The sequence below is a fragment of the Octopus bimaculoides genome, chromosome 7 (genome assembly GCF_046866305.1).
Source record: "Octopus bimaculoides isolate indiv1 chromosome 7, ASM4686630v1, whole genome shotgun sequence".
NCBI classification, from domain to species: Eukaryota; Metazoa; Mollusca; class Cephalopoda; order Octopoda; family Octopodidae; genus Octopus; species Octopus bimaculoides.
Window position 1 is genome coordinate 84,479,380 of NC_142934.1, and position 13,447 is coordinate 84,492,826.

At 36.5% G+C, this 13,447-nt stretch overlaps 1 protein-coding gene across 2 annotated transcripts in view; it reads left to right on the plus strand.

Annotated features, from left to right (window-relative positions):
- Positions 1-13,447, plus strand: part of LOC128248394 (four-jointed box protein 1-like) — a 199,427-nt gene that overhangs the window by 87,679 nt on the left and 98,301 nt on the right. For both annotated transcript variants that reach the window (XM_089355589.1, XM_089355587.1), the window contains exon 2: positions 9,507-9,574. The gene's annotated coding sequence lies outside the window, so the exon portion shown is untranslated. The remainder of the gene's footprint in view (positions 1-9,506; positions 9,575-13,447) is intronic.

Here is a 13,447-nt window from a genome sequence, read left to right on the forward strand (position 1 = left end):
GAGCATAGGCTCAAAACGTAAAAGACTTTCTCACTTCCTGAGTGTTAAACTAATACACCTGTTTGTTGTTCATACACCTGTCTTTGTCTTTTGTTTTTCTGTAAATTTCAACTATTGGCTATATATTCAGCTGGTTTAATTTTACAAGACTGTTGTAGTGAAGAAGTAGTTGTATGCTGTCAACTTAATGTGACAGTCGGTCAGACCTAGGAAGCTGCACCACTTCCTATTGGCCTTGACACATTTCCTGTGTCCTTATGTCTCCCCTTTGTAAACATAAGGACACAGGAAAAATGTCAGGGCCAACAGGAAGTGGTGCAGTTTCCTAGGTCTAACCAACAGTAATATTATTCCCTTCAGGGGACTGTCACATTAAGTTCACTGCATACAACTACTTCATTGTATCACTACTGCATAAATCTCTCTGAGAGATTTAGAATTAGAAATGTATTATTTCTAAATGTAGTGAAATTCTGACAACCTTGTAGGATAGCAAGTCAACTGTCCTAAACCATTTTAAAGGAGCATGTGCACTGCCAGGGAGGGACATTGTGGTGTGCACAGATGCTTTGTGAAGGCAGTTGTAGAAGTCGTTGAGAAGAGATATTGTTTTTTATGTGTTGTTTCTGATTTATATTTGTATTTTTATAACCTTGTAAATAAGTCCACGTTATAAGGTGGCATATACAGTGAGTTCAAAGAAGGACATAACAGTGTCGACGAGACACGACAAAGACATAGATAATCCTTTCTACTATATGCACAAGGTTTGAAATTTTGGGGAGATGGGTAGTCAATTACATTGAATGCCAGTGCTTAACTAGTACTTATTTCATCAACCCTGGCAGATAAAATGCAGATCATAAAGGCGAACAAAATGCAGATAAGCATTTTACCCCACATGCTAATGATTCTACCAGCTTGCTGCCTTCTTTACAAGATATAATAATGGTTTCAAATTTTGACGCAAGGCCAACAATTTCGGGGGATGGGGTGGGATGGGGGTGAGTCCATGACATTAACCCCAGTGCTCAACTGGTACTTATTTTATTAAACCCGAACAGATGGATGCCGAAGTGGACCTCAGCAGAGTTTGAACTCAGAACATAAAGACAGAAGAAACGCAGCTAAGGATTCTCTCTGGTATGTTAACAATTCTGCTAGATGGACACCTTATTTCCAAGACACAAAAATGCCTACCATTTCTGGGTGAAATATACACGAGAGTATAATTTCCAGTTTTCCAGATTCAAATAAGGAAGAAGTATTAAACATTTTTTTTTAGTGTAAAACCACCAAAATAACTGATGCTGTTTGTTTCCATTAGGAAAACCAATCCTTTGAAACCTCCATGTTATGTCTTTTGAAGTTCTTTGTGTCTGAAAGATGCAAGCAATACATTAATGCTGCTTCAGCATGAAGGTCATATTTTTGGTTTGTTTTGGTATTTAATAATGGAAAGAAACAAGAAGAAGACAAACGAGAAGGGTTTGGTTACTCTTTATTATCAAGTGTGTAGAAATAGCATTCCACGGAAAATGTTGTCTTTATTTTTTACATTTTGTTTGTCTTGTGTTTGATACAAAAATACTGGGTTGTCAGATAAATTGATTCGTCTGTCCATTGATGTTAATCTTTTATCTTTCGTCATTTGCTTGTTTCAGTCATTAGGCTACAACCATGCTGGGGCATTGCCAGGAAGAATTTTAGACAAGTGAATCGACCCCAATACCCATTTTTTTTTTAAAGCCTGGTACTTATTACATCACTGTCTTTTGCCAAACTGCTAAGTTACAGGAGTATAAACACACCAATATCAGTTGTCAAGCAATGCTGGGTGACAAACACAGACACAAATACATGCACACATAGATATATATACATATCTATCTATCTATATATATATATATATATATATATATATATATATATATATATATATATATATATTTATATGACTGGCTGCTTTCAGTTTCCATCTACCAAATCCACTCACAAAGCTTTGGTTTGGCTGAGGCTATAGTAGAAGACACTTGCCCAAGGTGCCACACAGTGAGACTGAACCCAGAACCATGAAGTTAGGAAACAAACTTCTTACCAAACATTTCACCTGGTGTGCTAACGTTTCTGCCAGCTCACCACCTTCAAAAATATTCTTTTCTACTCTAGGCACAAGGCCCAAAATTTAGGGTGAGTGGGGCCAGTAGATTAGATCGACTCCAATATGCAACTGGTACTTAATTTATCGACCCTAAAAGGGTCAGAACATAAAGACAGATGAAATACCACTAAGCATTTCACCCTGCGTGCTTACGTTTCTTATTTCTTTATTACCCCTCAAGTGACTAAACACAGAGGGGATAAATAAGGACAGACAAATGGAATAAGTCGATTATATCGACCCCAGTGCATAACTGGTACTTATTTAATCGACCCCAAAAGGATGAAAGGCAAAGTCAACCTCGGTGGAATTTGAACTCAGAATATAGTGGCAGACGAAATACTGCTAAGCATTTTGCCCGGCATGCTAACCATTCTGCCAGTTTGCCGTCTTAGTAATGTACAGTATATAATGTACAGTATATAATGTACAGTATATAATTGACTGCTTTAAGGCAACAAGCTGGCAGAATTGTTAGCATGCCGGGCAAAATGCTTAGCGGCATTTCATCTATCCTTACATTCTGAGTTCAAATTCTGCTGTGGTCAACTCTGTCTTTATCCTTTTGGGGTCAATAAAGCAAGGACCAGTTGAGCACTGAGGTCAACGTAATTGATTTACCCCTCTCCCTGAACTTGTTGGCCTTGTGCCAATATTCAAAACCAATATATTAACTGATATGTTAAAATTGTTGATGAAAAATAAGGATTAAAATAAATGGGAGGAAACAAACAAATTTTTCTGGCAATCCATTAATAATGGTAGGGCATTTTTTTTATTTTCTGAAAGCTAGGAATTTCATAGAAGAGAAGATTTCATAGTACAACTGTTGATATAATTTGCATATATAGATATAATTAAGTTATATATTCCTTTATTCTTTTATTTGATTCAGTCATTTGTCTGCAGCCATGCTGGAGCACCGCCTTTAGTCGAATAAATCGACCCCAAGACTTATTCTATTTGTCTCTTTTGCTGAACTGCCAGGTTACGGGGTCATGAACACAACAACATTGGTTGTCAAGCAATGGTGGGGGGGGACAAACAGACACACACACACACACACACACGCACACACATATATACGATGGGCTTCTTTCAGTTTCCATCTACCAATTCCTCTCACAAAGCTTTAAGCTATAGTAGAAGACACTTGCCCAAGGTGCCACGCAGTGGGACTGAACCTGGAACATTGTGGTTGGTAAGCAAGCTACTACTTACCACACAGCCACTCCTGTGTCCATATAACTATGTTATATCTTTCAGTATGATACAAATCAGAGACCATCAAATTATAATTTCATATATGCACATACGTGTGTGTGTGTGTGTGTGTGTGTGTGTGTGTGTGTGTAGATTAATATGTTTATTTATTGACTATGTTCTGTTGACTCAATAACTGTATTTCCGAAACATTAATCTTGACATGGGTTTGAACTAACTTTTCAGCTTAATGAAAATCAAACTAATGACTATCCCCTCTCACGTATTGATACAATTAACAGTATACCCAACACATGCACACACACACACTTGCATACGCATGCACACACACACATGCACATGCATAATATACATAAGCACGCATACACTTATATAATACATACAGGTATACAAAAACACACTTGCATATAATATACAGAGATACACACACACACACACATATATATATTATATACATAGACGCATACACACACACATATAATATATAGAGATACACACATATGCATGTGCATATGTGTATGTATGTATATTTTATATATGTATATATATATATATATATATGTATGTATGTGTGTATGTATATATGTATATATATATATATATATATATATATATATATATATATATATATGTATATATATATATATATGTATATATATTTATATATATATAATATACATAGATGCATACAGACATGATATATATATATAGAAGCACACACATACACATATATTAAATATATATATAAACACATTTATATATAATAAGCATTATGTATAAACACTTGTACTTATAATATAAATACACACACATATATAATATCCAGACACACACATATATAATATACATAGTCATGTGCGCATGCACACACACATACACACATATTATATATAGGCACACACACACATATTATACATAGGTACACACACACACATCCACATTATACATAGGCACACATACACACATGTATTGGAAATACTGACAAGAAAAATGAAAAAAAAAAAAAAAAAGAAACTGAAGCATTTATTGTCAGAAATATGTTAGTTTAATCATTTTACACTCTGAAACTGCAAGTAAGGAGAAATAAAAATGTAAAACGTCCAATATTTTAGAATTATGAGATGATGATTTGTTGAAAAAGAAAAATTTTGACTAAAAATACATTTTGGCTAAAATATATGAATATAAGAAATTAAACGGTGAAAAGGAAACATTTTAAATTTATCTCTAGTTTTATTGCTTAAATAATCTAGGCAAGAACTTGCTTATTGTATTAAATATGTTCTTTAATTTCTGATCATATATTAATAAAAATGTGATAACGAAAATTGCTCAGTCTTAAGAAGAAAGACTTTAAATTATGACTGCAACTAAGAGAAAGCTAAATCTTCCCCATCATCATCATCGTCATCGTCATCGTCATCATCCTTGGCTGCAGCAGCATTATCATCATCATCATCACCATCATTATTTAACGTTCACTTTTCGATGCTTGCATGGGTCACACAGAATTTGTAAGAGCAGATTTTCTCTGGCCGGGTGCCCTTCCTGTTACTGAGTGTCACCTGTTTCCTAGCAAGGTAATATTTCCCCAAAGCCAGACAATGATTTTTCTTAGGAGACTGGAAACAAACAACCTTACATGTTTGACAATGTTGCTCATTTACAGCCATCGTATTATGTCTAGACAAGACGCACAATCACACACATACACATACATACATATATATACACACACAAGTAGGCACATATGTGCAAAACAATGTGGAAAAAATAGTACTCGAATACCCACAAGTTGAGTAATATACTTTATTATAAAGTCTACAAAATATTCATAGAACTGACACTCAGAGTTTCACATTACTGTTCGTCAGACAGTTTAATTGTCCAAAGAACAGGAACATGAAACTCTGAGTAGCAGTTCTGTGAATATTTTGCAGCTTTTATTATAAAGCATATATCTATATATAGAAATATGTACACATACATACATACATACATACATACATACGTACATACATATATATATATACATATACATATACATATATATATATATATATATATATATATATATATAGATAGATAGATAGATATACATACATATATTTACCCAAGTAAACACATAAATGTGAAACAAGGTGGGAAAAAATAGTACTCGAATACCGGAGGTAGAGTAATATGCTTTATTAGTAAAGCTGCAAAAACATCATAAAAGCATCACAAAAAACTGCTACTTATATGTGTGTGTGTGTGTATGTATATGTACGTATATATGTTGGGCTTCTTTCAGTTTCTGCCTACCAAATACACCCACAAAGCTCAAGTAGATGGCTTTTATCAAGGTGTTCTGCAGTGGAATTGAATCTAGGACCATGTGGTTGAGAAGTAAATCTCTTTACCACACAGCCTCACCTGTACCTACACTCACACACACATTTTTCATACTAATGAAGAATATTTCTGTAAAATTTAGTCGAAGTCTATGAACATTCCTTGCACTGTCTGCAATAATTACACTTGTATGGCAGCAATGAAACAAAGAAATTATGACTTCCTCTAAAGCAAAATTTGGTGCCGTTGATAAACATACTGTTATGTGGCTAAATTATCTCAATTTAACCATATAACATTTAATTTAATTTAACAATATTCAAATTATATTTAATTTATTCTAAATATAATTATGAATATTCTATGACTATTAAAAATTTTCAGTCCATCCACATTTACAGTTTACTGCATTCACCCCCATCTCCATCGCAATATAACAGCGAGCTGGCAGAATCGTTAGTACGCTGGGCGAAATGCTTAGTGGTATTTCATCTGTCCTTACATTCTGAGTTCAAATTCCGCCGAGGTCGACTTTGCCTTTTATCCTTTCAGGGGTGATAAATTAAGTACCAGTTGTGTACTGGGGTCAATCTAATTGACTGGCCCCCTCCCCAATAATTCGAAATGCTTAATGGTATTTCATTCGTCTTTATAGACTGAGTTCAAATTCCACCAAGGTCGACTTTGTCTTTCATCCTTTTGGGTTGAGAAAATAAGGACCAGTTGAGTGCAGGGGTCAATGTAATTGACCTGGCCCTTCCCATAATATCACTGACCTTGTGCCAAGATTTGAAACCTAGCTGGCAGAATCGTTTGCAGACACCAGGCAAACTGCATAGCAGCATTTTGTCTGTCTTTACATTCTGAGTTCAAATTCCACTGAGGTCAACTTTGTCTCTCCTCCTTTCCGAGTTGATAAAATAAGTACCAGTTGAGCACTGGGGTCAATGTTAGTCGACTTACCCCTTTCCCCAATATCACTGACCTTATGCCAAAATTTGAAACCAATATACCAACCATTCTCCTATCACATTCTCATGCACATACCTACCTATTTACCCAAGCCAATCCTCTGGAATACTTCTTTTATGTTTACCTTCCTGTAACTTAAGGGTCCACCCTAACCTTAACCCTTCACCAACATCTTTTCTCCTCTTACAACTGCTGTACTCATGTTTCTTCTCTACAGTAAGACACCTGTTTCTGTCCCTCTGTTGTACTTTAAACCTCTCATCTGGCATAAAGCCACCTCCTTCAATACTACACTCCCACCTCAATTGAAGGGTCTTGTGAGTTAATTGGTGATCTCATTTGTGCCAGTGCCACATAAAAAGCACCCGGTACATCCAATGAATTTTTGGGGGCATCAGGATAGGCATCAAGCCATAGAAACTATACCAAATCAGACATTGGAGCTTAATGCAGTCCTCTGGTTCAGCAGCTCCTGTCTAACTGTCCAGCCCATGCTAGCATGAAAAACAGTCATTAAACAATGATGATAATGGTGGTGGTAGTGGTGGTGATTTTGGTGGGGATTGGTGGTGGTGATGGAGATGGTGGTGGTGGTGGTAGTGATGTTGATGATGGAGGTGGTGGTTGTGGTGGTGATTATAATGAAATAGTGGTGGTTAGGGTGGTGGTGGTTGTAGCAGTGGTGGTTGTAGCAGTGGTTTTTGCAATGGTGGTAGTGGTGGTGGTGGTGGTGGTGGTTGTAGCAGTGGTTTTCACGATGGTGGTGACAGAGTGCTCCTTGTATGCATTTTACGCACATATATATCTGCGTAAATGTAGATTTTCAGATTTATTCTTGTTTGGTAAGCATTCTATTTGTATTTTAATAGATTTAGCAGTTTATACCTTCTCAATGGCTAAGATGAGTAAAAGTGCTTTGTAGCACACATCTTTCAAAAGTCTGTATATTATATTAAAAAAAGCTAAAGAAACCTGCTGCTCTTACAACCTCAAAGCTCTCTGTTATTATTCTACAGTTAACAACCAGGCATGTTTTTTTTTTTTTCTAAAAGTATTCCTTTTACCTTCGTCTTAATGCTGCTAATTTAGAAATGATATTTGCACCAGAAGTCACATCCTGAATACAACATTCTGTATTCCTTTGAATACGTTCTGACAGCAGGATAATAATAATAATGATGATGATTATGATGATGATAATGATAGTGATGATGATGATGATGATGATAATGATGATGATGATTTGGCAGATGGAAACTGAAAGCCTGTCATATATATGTGCACGTGTGCGTGTATGTTTGTGCATGTGTATGCGTGTGTGTGTATGTAAATGTGTGTGTGTGTGTGTGTGTGTGTGTATAAATATATATTTATATACATATATATATATATATATATATATATATATGTATAGACAGAGATAGGTGTATAGAAATCTTCATCATCATCATCATCATCATCATTGTTTAACATCCGTTTTCCATGCTGGCATGGGTTAGATGGTTTGACAGAGGTCTGGAGAGCCAGTAGGCTGCACCAGGCTCTAATCTGATCTGGCAATGTTTCTACAGCTGGATGCCCTTCCTAATGCCAACCACTTTGATAGTGTAGTGGGTGCTTTTTACATGCCACTAGCACAAGAGCTAGTCAGGCAGTCTTGGCATCGATCTCGTTTGGACGGTGCTTTTTACATGCCACCGGCATGGGAACCAGTCAGGGGTTACTGGTATCAGCCACGTTCAGATGATGCTTTTTACATGTCACTGGCATGGGAGCCAGTCAGGGGGTACTGGCATCAAAATATATATGTGTGTGTGTGTGTGTGTGTGTGTGTGTGTGTGGAGGTGCAATGGCCCAGTGGTTAGGGCAGCGGACTCGCAGTCGGAGGATCGCGGTTTCGATTCCCAGCCCAGGCATTGTGTATGTTTATTGAGTGAAAACACCTAAAGCTCCACAAGGCTCTGGCAGGTGATGGTGGTGACCCCTGATGTACTCTTTCGCCCCAACTTTCTCTCATTCGTTCTTCCTATTTCTTGAATAAAGCTGCGATGGACTGCTTAACAGCACCAAAGATCTCCGTCACCTGTCATAGCCTCCATGAGGCCCGACACTTGAACGGTACTTTTTATGTGTCACCAGTACAGGTGCCAGTCAGATGGCACTGGCATCAGCCATGGCTACAATTTCACTCAGCTCAACAGGTCTTATTAGAAAAAGATACCAATCCTATATTAATCAGTTTATAAGGCACATATTTTAATATGTGAAAAAAAACCCCCAGAAATTTGCCAACATGTCAGAACCAAATCGATCATCATCATCATCATCATCATCATTATTTAACGTCCATTGTCCATACTGGCATGGGTTGGATGGCCTGACCAGGACTGGTAAGCTGGAAGGCTGAACCAGACTCCAGTCTGATTTGGCATGGTTTTCTATGACTGGATGCCCCTCCTAATGCCAACCACTCTGAGAATGTAATAGGTATTTTTACATGCCACCAGCACGGGTACTATTACATTCCATTGGCACAGGTGCCAGTTTGCATGAAACCAGTATCTGCTATGACTATGATTTCATTTGGTTTGATGGGTCTTCTTTTCAAGCACAGTATATTGCCAAAGTTCTTAGCCTTTATATGGGCAGAAATGAATGTGAAACAAATTTTTATTGCAACATAAAAAACTACATTTAAAAAACAGCTCCTTTTATTAATATATATATATTTATAAAAAAAAAATAGAACATTTTGTTGTTGTTCATATTTTATTAATTTCATGATGATTTATTTATTGCATTTTATCTTTCACAGGAATTTTTTGGATGGCATGGTTTTCAAAACCTGTACAAAGTACAATGGGATATGATATCACCAAATAGGTAAGACAAAGTTATCTACGGCTAAGAATAATACATGACTATATAAATTTTGCATGATTAGACATCACTAATGAAACTAAATCAATGATTATCTAGAGTAAAACGAGAGGAAAAACTCCATTAATTTATTTTGTGTGAGTCTTTTTGTCCGCTTGTTTAATTTTCTTTTACCTGACCATATTTTCAGTTGTGGTTTTGTTTGTTTTTTCCTGTTTCAATAAGACAAATCAATTTAACCTCAGTACATTGACCACATGAAACAAGAATGTAAAAAAGAACACACAAAAATCCACAAAAACACAAACACAAAAATTGTATGCTGAAGACAAAACAATGGATTGTATTATCCATTCCAAGAGAAATTTTCATTAGGAACCTTTAAAATCATGTTTGTTTGTTGAACATTAACCACTAGTGTACAGTCGATGTTTTACAATGAAGACAACATTTCTTCCTTAGGCTTAAATAATGAAATAACTGCATTAGAAGACTAAATTCATTTTAAAGGGAAGATTTTCCTTGTTATGGTTCTAGCATTCCAACATGCCAGTGCTTCAGTGAAAGATAAATTAATTTTTAAGTAGTTTGAAACAAAACAGGTTTTGGCAATTTTGCCAGACTTTATAATTTTATCACAAAACATTGATATTAGTTTATATGTAATACATGAGCTGAGAGAATCATATGAGATGTAAACCTATCATTTTCAAGCTGAATGTGAAATGCTAGCTAAACTAAATATTTCTGTTTTTTTGTAAACATGACTACTTTATACATTTCGGTCTTACTGCAGTCATTAAAGTATGAAACTAGTAAGAAGAATGTTATGTTTCCTAGGATAGTATATCAATCTATATATTAGCAACTGAGGCAGTATTAATACTGAAAGATAATATTTATCTCCACTTAAACGTGGTTGTTCCATTAGAACAAGCTATACTGTGGTAGTTCCTATGAGAGAACCACTCATATTGACTTTTGGGGGGGGGGGGGGCAAAATCCACTCTTGTTTATATTGCTAGCAGAAAGATAAATCTCGGCTACACCCAGCACCAATCTTTCTTAAGACTATTGCCTAGAGTGGGGCATTTTTAAAGTCTATCACTGCATACCAAGGCAATGAAAGATGCAGGCATATTTAGACTACCTCTTCCTCTGCTTGTTGCCTCCTCTTTCCTGAGCCACCTTTACCCCTCTCATCTCCCCCCTCCATACTGATATTTACCACCGACCACACCTTCACCCTTTTCCATCACTCATTATATCCACCTCTTGCCCAATCTTTAACCATCTGTCACTCTTAGGGAATTGCCCATCCTTTTCTTCCCTCCCAAACCCTTATACTCACCTTCTTATCCCTTGAGAATACACACTAGCACTCTGTCACCACCATTTTTATCTCTCTTCTAGTTGTAAACACCTTCCCTCACATAATGTGGGGGCACATGGCTTAGTGGTTAGGGTGTTAGACTCATGATTGTAAGATTGTGGTTTTGATTCCTGGACTGGGCAACACGTTGTGTTTTTGAGCACACTTCATTTCACATTGCTCCTACCCACTCAGCTGGCAAAAATGAGCAATCCTGCGACAGATGGGCGTTGTGTCCGGGTGGCGAATTTATGTACCATGAAACCAGGAAACTGGCCCTTATGAGTCAATATAACCCCATAAGGTAACTTTACCTTTACCCTCTATAATGCAAGGTAGCCATGTTCTTGTCCCTCTATCATACTTTAACCTTCAACACCTGACATAAAGCACCACGCCTCCTCTCAAATACACCCACTCTCTTATCAAGGTTTTTTTTTTTTATCCCTTTTCATTCTTTACTTCATCTTGCAAGTCACTTGGCAACCTCACAAGAGCTGGAGTCACAAGAAAAGCATCCAGTACATACTGTAAAATGGTTGGCATTAGGAAAGCCATCAAACCATAGAAATCATACCAGAGCTAACACTGGGGCTCAATATAGCTCTGAGTTTGTGTTGGATCCTGTTTATATCAAAATGGAGAAGCATACCAACAATTCCATGTCATTCACTTGAACAACCGTGGAAATCTTTCCCATATTAAACCTCTGGCTGCTTTGTTAATCTACAAATAAAGATTATTTATCCACCAATGCAGTATTGAGCATTCATTATCACTAAAGCATGCATATGTGTGCGATAAGCGAAATACAGGCATGCGACTGAAGGCAGATTTACTTCTGCCTTTATAGTGCGTAAAGAAAACATTGTTGTAGGAATGTACACAGCATGTGTACTACAGCAGTCCTATGCATAGCTTTAATACTGAGATTGAAAGGCAGGGGAAAATTATGCCTACCTAATCTACAAAGAAATAAAATATTTTATATTTTATGCAGAGTAATCAGAATAACCTTCATTATTTTATTGAATTAGGTGCATATTTTGCCATAAAAGGAAAATGTTACTATCAGTCTATTTTATTCAGGGTAGGCACTGCCTAATTAGCCTACCAAGGTAGCACGTCCCTGATATATATATATATACATTTCCTCATTTAACATCTGTGTTCCATATACTTGTGTGTGTGTGTATGTGAGTGTGTGTGTGTGTGTGTGTATGAGTGTGTGTGTGCTTGTGTATGTGAGTGTGTGTGTGTATTTTCTTTTATTTTCCTTTATTTGTTTCAGCCATTTCCCTGCGGCCATGCTGGAGCACCGCCTTTTAGCCGAACAAATTGACCCCAGGACTTATTTTTTGTAAGCCTAGTACTTATTCTAGAGGTCTCTTTTGCCGAACTGCTAATTAATAGGGACGTAAACACACCAACATTGGTTGTCAAGTGATGGTGGGGGAGACAAACACAGACACATAAATACATACATATATATATATATATATATATATATATATATATATACGACAAGCTTCTTTCAGTTTCCATCTACCAAATTCACTTACAAAGCTTTGGTCAGCCCGAGGTTATGGTAGAAGACAGTTGCTCAAGGTGCCACACAGTGGGACTGAACCCAGGACCATTGTTTGGAAGGAAGCTTCTTACCACACAGCCACTCCTGCACCTACACAGCCACTCCTTGCTTATATCATTATCCTCATCATCATCATCACCATTGTTAAACAATGATGATAGCGATAATGATATATATATATATATATATATATACACACACATGTGAGTATATGGAACACAGATGTTGAATGACGATAGAGATATAAACAGACAGACAGACAGATAGATGTATGTATTTGTAAAATAGAACATTCCTTGCACACAACTGAAGAAAAGTGGAAAGGAAGAGATATGTGCATGTGTGTGTGTGTGTGTGTGTGTGTCTGTGGTTTCTGTTCTGTATTGTTCAATGAGATAAGCAGACAACACTGAAGTATTGGAAAACACATTTTTCAATCAGTTTTTGTTTTACTGGAGACATGAAATAATTGATCTGTGATTTTATTTATTTCTTTGTTTGGCATCTCTGTCTGTGAATCCATACTTTTATGTGCTTCCATGCATTTTGCACAAAAGTTTTAAATTGATTTATTATTATATTACAAAATAATAATATAATTACAGACATGGGCACGGCCATGCAGTTAAGAAGCTTGCTTTGCAATCACCTGGATTTAGGTTCAGTCCTACTGCATGGCACCATGGACAGATGTCTTCTACTATAGCCCCAGGCTGACCAATGCTTTGTGAGTGGATTTGGTAGATGGAAACTGTGTGGAAACCCATCATGTGTGTGTGTGTGTGTGTGTATTTTGCACTTGCACTGCCACATTCACTTGACAACTGATGTTGGTTTGTTTGTGTCCCCATAACTTAGCTGTTCAGCAAATTTTATCCTTAATTATATTTAAATATAGTTATATATATCATCA